The sequence below is a fragment of the Sturnira hondurensis genome, unplaced genomic scaffold (genome assembly GCF_014824575.4).
Source record: "Sturnira hondurensis isolate 20B ecotype Veracruz unplaced genomic scaffold, ASM1482457v3 Scaffold0016663, whole genome shotgun sequence".
NCBI lineage: Eukaryota > Metazoa > Chordata > Mammalia > Chiroptera > Phyllostomidae > Sturnira > Sturnira hondurensis.
This window is the reverse complement of record NW_028089294.1, coordinates 3,701,283-3,708,237: the sequence shown is the minus strand read 5'-3', so window position 1 is coordinate 3,708,237 and position 6,955 is coordinate 3,701,283. Positions and strand designations below refer to the sequence as shown.

General features: G+C 50.3%; 1 long non-coding RNA gene across 1 annotated transcript; it reads left to right on the top strand.

The window, feature by feature from the left end:
• The first annotated feature begins 3,984 nt into the window (after positions 1 to 3,984).
• On the top strand, positions 3,985 to 5,941 carry LOC119001299 (uncharacterized). Its single transcript, XR_005069537.1, has 2 exons — positions 3,985 to 4,471; positions 5,274 to 5,941. It is a non-coding gene; the product is annotated as an uncharacterized LOC119001299 (long non-coding RNA).
• Positions 5,942 to 6,955: the final 1,014 nt, after the last annotated feature.

Below are 6,955 nucleotides of genomic sequence, written 5' to 3'. Positions count from 1 at the left end.
AAGTTAACCCTTTCCCACCCCCTCATCCCACCCCCTCATCCACTCCCACTTCCCAGGCTGCAGAAATAAGAGCCCTAAACTACTTTACCATCAAGGGAAGTAACACCTTGGCCCTGGGGGGATGGGCTCCCAGGTCCAGAGGGACACCTGGCTTCCCCGGGGCAGGTGTGATGGGTCAGGAGCCTGTCCTGCCCAGGTGTAAGCCACGGTATGATAACGGGACAGCACCTGGCCCCACAGCACCTGGGAACAGAAGCAAGACTGTGCAAACTAGACCCTGTTCTCCCAAACGGGAAGAGGCAAGGTGAAGGTCGTGGAGTTCAGCTGCCTTGGGAGTGGCTCCTGGGCACTGGCTTCTCACTAGCCTCTCTTTCCAAGAAGCCCTGCCAAGCATCCTGTGGGAACCCCTGGAAATGAGACACCCCTGAGAAGGCCAAAGCATGGCCCTCAGCTCCTCAGTGTCCTCTGAAGGCCCTGAGCGGAGCAAGAGGAATATGGACCAGGGAGAGAGCACTGGACTGCGAGTCCACAAGGCTGGCCTGGAGCCGGGCCCTTGCCCTGTCCTCCTGGTGGACAGGATGAGTGTAGGTTTTTAAAATCTATGCCCTGGGTATCAATTCCAGTTCCACCATCGGGGAGCTGTGCAACTATGGGCAAGTGACTCCCCTCTGAGCCTCACTCTTCTCAGCGGTAAATGGGTACGATAACACTCAACCTTTAGGGTTTGTACAAGGGCAAAACAAGGCGCCGGAGTGCCCAAAGCAAGCTGGCCGCAGAGTAGGACTTCACTAGCAGTCCTCTCTCCTGTGGGTTGGCCTCAGCTTTGTCAACTGCAAGATGGGGTGCCAACCCTCCTAGGTTAATGGTATAAAGCACTCAGAAAGCAGAGGCATGCAAGAGGTCTCTGGCTGAGGAAGTGACCCCCTTTCCAGACCCCCCTACCCTGAGCTTTTCTCCCACTTGCCATCAGTCATAAGGCCTCCCTCAGCCTGAACGGCCTCTTCCTGGTGGCCTTGGGAGTCTCTGTGGTCACAGAGACAAAAGAACATTTGGGGGACACGTACAAGAAACTCAGTGAGTGTGAGGCAGGGGAATTATTATGCCCCCTCCTGCATCCCTCCCTTCCAGTTGAAGGAAAATGAGCCCCAAGCACAGAAGGTGACCATGTGAAGCTGTGGCTTGTAAGTGCCTAAGTTTAGAATCCTGGGGCTTTTCCACTCCAAAGTCAGTGCTCCTGCCCTGCCCTATCCACCCCGCTCCTCCCAAGTTCACCGACAGAATAATCCCCCTGCCAAAGGGCCATGTCCAGGGGCAGCCTGAGGAACCTGCTAAGACCTAAGGTGGGTCTTTCTCCTGTGGGTGCTGAGAGCAGTCACCGGTCCACCAATAGGAGAGAGTGGCACTCTGAAGTTCCACCAGCTTTTGGCGGGTCAAGGGCCACCTGGAAGGAGACACAGTGACATGCAGCCTGGGTTTGAGTCTGGGCTCAGCTGTGTAAACTTGGACAGGTTCCTACCCTCTCTGGCTCTCCGTCACCTCATCCATAAATCCGTAAGTCCAGGAAGAACACTGATCTCATCTCCCAGGCTGTCGGGAGATTCAAATGATGTGACTGATAAGTGTTGAAAACTGTCAAACCTTGTTATCATCAGCAATTAGCACACCGGTTATTTGTTTGTGTTTCTAAGCAGCGGATCTGCTAAGTGGGTTAAACAGCTTCTAGCCCCCCACTCCTCAGGCCTCCCCATCCTGTTGACACTAGTCCTGCTGTGTTGACAGTGAAAAGGTAAGTCCCCGCCAACCTGTCGGAACAGTCCCCACTCGGCGTGGGCACCAGCACAGTCACTGAGTGTGGACCGTTTGTCTCGTGGGCTGCTGGTGTTGGCCTGAAGACGAACAGAGCGAAGGGGAGCAAGTGCGGCAGGTAGTTTCCTCCTTTGGCTCATAAATGAATAAGCTGACGCAGTAGATCAACAGCCACCTACTGACACGTTTCAGTGGAGCACTTGCCACGACAGGCACTGTGCTCGCCCTTACGGATCAGAGGTGGAGCCTCCTGTCACAGCCTGTGATGGGACTGTGACTGACCGACTTCCTTCCTCCTCCCCTCGCCCCCATTTCTGTCTCTGATTCCAGAAGCCACACTTCCCGCAGTCCCAGGGCAGTGCAGGGGGAAAGAGGACTGCTGGCCTCAAGAACCCCATCTTGGGCAGGAAGGGAGGGCCCAGCCATCTGAGGGGATCCAGGGCACCTGGCCCAGACAGGGCAGCAGAAGGAATCTGGCGAGGGCTGCTATCCTGGGCTGGGGAAGGGCGTTTGCTTGGATTAGGGGCAGTGGCCCGAGCAGGGAAGCCCTCCTGCCTGGGTCCATGAAGGAACGTCTCCCACCAGCCCCCCGATCCATACCTCCAAAGTGAACTCTAGCAGTTCCCATGGCAAGGCCTGGGCCACCACGGGCACACAACCCAGGAATATCAAATCGCAGTAGCTAGGAATCTGATGCAATGGCGGCTGCTCCAGCCCCTGAGGAAAATAAGAGAAGCCCCTGGACAGTGGGCCAGGTTGTAAGGAAACAGCGGGGAGTCACAGGGGAGGGACCTGGCCCCAGAGGAGCTGGATTCAGGGACTGAGGAGACACCCCTAATCCTGGGGTTCTGGGCTGTGTCTCCCAAGCTGTAGGTAGCTGCACTCCTGGCTTCCCAGGGATGGAGAGAGAGGCGATTAGCCACAGGGCTCAAGGGGACACTTTCTCAAGAATCATCCATTCATCCCTCCCAGCTACCCACCGGAGTGAGAGGGGGCAGGCACAGGAACCAAACCTGCAGCTCAGAGAGGTTAAATGACTCACTCTGGGTCAAACATTGTCCTTGTCAGGGTCATTTGGCTGCAAAGAACCTATATACTTATTGATGGGATAAACTCATTAACCAGTGATTGCTCCAAGCCTTTCCCTTCCCCTTTCCCACTAAGGGAACTTTGGCCCACTGCTTTGCGACTTCTTCCCACCCTTGAAGACGTCCCTGCACAGTGTTTCTTTGGAACTTTGACAAACAGAATTGGAGCCGGGAAAGGGGAGGAAGATCAGAGAGGCAGTGGGGTAGGTTTGAGGTGGAGTTGTGGGGAGAAGAGAAAGGAGAGTTGTGCCCCAGGGACTCCCAGAGGCTGGCAGAGAAATGGAGAGTGGGCTAGGTAATGCCCCCTTGAAAGGCGGTTGAGAAATGCGAGGAAAGAACTGAAGTTATAATGACATAACGTTTGGCTTCTGAACTCTGTTCTTTTGAACCAACACCAGACTGGACCAGATGAATCACAGCTTTGTAGGCATTACGTTTGGGAGGCTAGATGAGGAAAGAATGGGAACCGAGACAGAGGCAGAGAAGCATCTTTGCTTTTCTTTGTGTGGTGTTTCCTTTTCACTCCTAGGAGTTGGTTCTCCTTTATAACTTTGGCTAGCACAAGGCCTACCTTGGCCACCTGCAGCCTTTTTCTAGAATGATGGCCATCCTGCTTGGGTTCGCACCATGAAATGTCTCATTGTATTCATGTTTCCTGGTTCAGAAATCGCTTTCCCACAATCAAACCTCTCTTTGGGAGCTTTGTTTACCTTTAAAGTTTAGCTGTAAGTTATTCTTGACTCCTCATTGTGGTTTCACCTCTGTGGCTCCATTATGAAGTCTAGGGTTTATGAATCGATAGAAGTGTGTGTCGATCCTTAAAGAACTCACACATATAATTGGTTTATGGAAGATTCTCGACTTAGTAGGAAATAAACACAAAAAATGTTTTTATTTCTTCTCTCTTTCCTATCTATACTATAACAAAACCCTTTTCTCATTGGTTAATGGCTCCCTTAACTGTCACTTGATTGAATCCATACTTTTCAATTTCCTTGCGTTTCTAGGGCATTCTGGTTCTGTTAATTAAGACTCAACTCTTTCTGCCTGTTTATTTGTTTGTTTCTTTTTCTCCCTTTCCCAAGAGAACTGTGACCCCGGTTACTTGAGACGGAGTAGGGAATCTGATCTGACCTTCACTCACTTTCCCCGACTTCCTCCTAGGTTCAGCTGGTGTTCATCCAGCCCCTCCTGGGTCCAGCTCACCCCACAGAAGAGGGGGAGAGAGAAGAGCAAGCATCTTCAACTTATGATGAAATACTTTTCCATGTTGGCTGCCTTGTTGACTGGTTTAGCTGAATGACTTTGGAGCCCTCAGTGGGAGTTGGCAGGCACAGGCTAGCTCTCTCGTGGGTGCTTGTCTGGACTCTTCAGAAGGCCCTGCAAGGACTAAAGGCAGTCAACCCTCGGGGCTTTTGCTGCTGGCACTTCTCACTCGACAGGCAGCCTGCTGGTGAGGGAGGAGCAGGAGGAAGGGGAAAGGAATAGGGACTGACTGCCAGGTGACTTAAGGCCAGCTGCCTGGTCCAGTAGCCACCCAGCCCACTGGAGACTCGAGAACACTGGCCTGCGAAATGGTGGGAGAGAAGCTGCCCCCTCTCTGTCCCGCCAGCTCTCTCTAGTCCTCCTCGCTCCTGTTCAGGTCACACAGGGCCAGGCCAGCCATGCCATTCTCCCATTTGAAATGTAAAATTTAAAAAACATTTGCAAGCACCTTCAAAAGATATTTTTAAAAGATTTTATTTATTTATCTTTAGAGGAAAAGGAAAGGAGAGAGGGAGAGAAATATGAATGTATGGTTGTCTCTTGTGCGTCCCCTGCGGGGAACTGGCCTACAACCCAGGCATGTGCCCTGACTGGGAATTGAACCGTAATCCTTTGGTTCCCAGGCCCATGCTCAATCCACTGAGCTACACCATCCAGGGCCAAAAGATATTTTTAATCTTTTTGAAAAGAGATTTAAATATAGGCAAATGATTTCTGCACCAGATAACATGGATAATGTTTAAGAATGGGTGTCTTGGTGAGCACTCCTTTGGTTTTAAGGAAAAGAGAACGGGCTCCTTTCCCCTCCCCACTGGAAGGGGAGAACAGCTGAACTCTGGTGAGAACTGTACGATCCCCGCGAAGGCCCCCACCTTGCAGCTTCCTCAAGTCCTCATATACGGACCCAGGAGGTGGAACTTCCTTCCAGGGACCAGGCAAGGGCAGGCAGATCCACTTGTACCCAGTGTGAAAGTGTCTGCTTATGGGGCACAGTGCGTCAGACAGCACCGCCAGCGAAGCGGGCAGGAGAGATGGATCTGCCCAATGAGGTGTGTGCCGAATCCATTGGCATCTTAAACTGGCGGGCCATTTCTTTGTTTTCTCTCTGGACAGAATGTGCCAGAATGAGGGCCTGCGGATGGCTGTGATCGCGTGAAACTGTCGGAGGAGCTGATCTGGACAACCTGGGGGCAGCTCGAGGTGAATTATGGTGCTTCACTACTTTTGAAGAGAGGCAGGTGTGCTGCTTTCAAGGAGCCATGGTAATGGAAACAAGGTGTGACCAGGAGAGGTCCTCAGGGAACACCTTAGGAATGAATTGTACAGCAAAGCACTTGCTTATTGGTGAACAGGCAAACTCCAAATGTGATTTTAAATGTCCTGTTTGACTGTCTCTCCCAACGGCGTTTCTCACCATCTTTCTGTACTTCCACGAGGAGAGCATTGGCTAAGCAAAGGCCAGTTTCCTCCCAGCCACATCCAAATTATTCCAAACCTCAAATGACCCCTCCCCACAAATCGAGGATGTTAGCCAGGGTTGGTAGCTCAGGAGGAAGCTTGCATTTCACTGCAGGAAAAGGAGTATGGCCAAAACTTCCCCATGAAGACAACCCTGATCCCAGTGCTAGCGCATCTTGAAGTGTCTATAGACACTTCAAAAATGCTGGAGGAACTTAGCTATTGGAATATTCGGGGGAGAAACAGGGAAAGCTGCAGGTTCCCTGTGGGACCAGGCCTGTACTAGATCTGGACAACAGGTATTAAAATTGTGAATAATTCTGTTCAGTGACCACTGTGTACTTGATTCTGTAGAGCAGCGATTTTCAACCTTTCTCATTCCATGGCACACATAAACTAATTTCTAAAATTCTGTGGTACACCAAAAAATACATTTTTGCCGATCTGACCCCCCAAACCCACTAGGTATAATTTTGATTCATTCACACCAGACAGCTATTGTTGCGTTGGCTGTTGTCATCTTTTTCTTTGAGAATCAAAAGCAGGGGTGTTAAACTCATTTTCACTGGGGTGGGGCACACCAACCTCACGGTCTCCTTCAAAGGGCCGAATGTAATTTTAGGACTGTATAAATGTTAACTACTCCTTAACAGTTAAGCAAGAGCTCGGGGCTCCCGCTGGGTAGAAACAAGGCGGAGGGCTGGATTTGGCCCACGGGCCTTGTGTTTGCCACCTGTGACCTAAGGGAGAAGGGTCAGTGCTCCCGACTAAAGAGTCAGGTTGTTACACAAATCCCCGTGGCACACCGATTGAACATCGCTACTCTAGAGGATGCTCTGATGAACAAGCCGCAGTCCATGTCCTCCAGGAAAACTGAGTCTGTAGTTGAGAAGGGACATCCATACTAACAGTGGCAGGGACAAAGCAAAGTTGAGGGCAGCCAGACAGAAATAAACAGCATTCCCTAGTGGGGCAAGAGAACCACAAGAGGTTTTATGAAGGAAAAGACTCTATAACTGAGAGACCAAGGAGACGCTGTGAGTAATGATTTAAAGTAACAAGCTTAGTCTAAGGAATAAATATACAACCCTTCACTCATTCATTGTATAATTCATATTTTTCCCTTGTAACGTTTATGACAACGGACCGCGTATTGTGCACAAATTAGAAATTAATAACAAAAATAACACTTAGGACGTTATTTCATAAATTTATAAACCTATTTCTACATAACTCAAGTGTTAAAGAAGAAATTATGATGCAAGTGAGAAAATATTTAGAACATAACCACACTTCTAAATTTCTTGATGCAGCCAGAGGGATGTTAAAGAGAAAAT